The 577-nt window shown below is 48.9% G+C and overlaps 1 pseudogene; it reads right to left on the bottom strand.

The window, feature by feature from the left end:
• Nucleotides 1-224: 224 nt before the first annotated feature.
• Nucleotides 225-342, bottom strand: LOC126185925 (5S ribosomal RNA; annotated as a pseudogene).
• Between the last annotated feature and the right edge of the window lie 235 nt (nucleotides 343-577).

Raw genomic sequence — 577 nt, 5'->3', positions numbered from 1 at the left:
TTGATATCTTCATATAACTCCTCCCGCACAGGCCATGAGGGCCCAAAGGTACCGACTGGCCGCCGTGTCATCCTCAGCCCACAGGCGTCACTGGATGCGGATATGGAGTGGCATGTGGTCAGCACACTGCTCTCCCGGCCGTACGTCATTATCCGAGACCGGAGCCTATACTTCTCAGTAAAGTACTCCTCAGTTAGTCTCTCAAAGGCTGAGTGCACCCCGCTTGCCAACAGCGCTTGGCAGACCGGATGGTCACCCATCCAAGTGCTAGCCCAGCCCGACAGCGCTTATCTTCGGTGATCTCACGGGAACCGGCGTTACCACTGCGGCAAAGCAGTTGGCCTGTGATGTATTCATATAATTTGCATTAAATAATCACATAAGGAGTGAATAATTTGTATCAGTTTTTGGTTTTTGGTCCAGAAAAGTCATTCGATGTGGAAACTGCATTTAATGTCGTATTTTTAAGTTCGAGCTTATCTGTCCTAGCTAGTACTGGAGAAATGAGGGAGAGCAGAATGCTGAATTATTCCGCTAGCTATGAGGTAACTTGATCCATTGTAAAGTGGGGCTGCTT

Source organism: Schistocerca cancellata, chromosome 4 (assembly GCF_023864275.1).
Source record: "Schistocerca cancellata isolate TAMUIC-IGC-003103 chromosome 4, iqSchCanc2.1, whole genome shotgun sequence".
NCBI lineage: Eukaryota > Metazoa > Arthropoda > Insecta > Orthoptera > Acrididae > Schistocerca > Schistocerca cancellata.
This window is presented reverse-complemented; position numbering and strand designations above follow the sequence as displayed.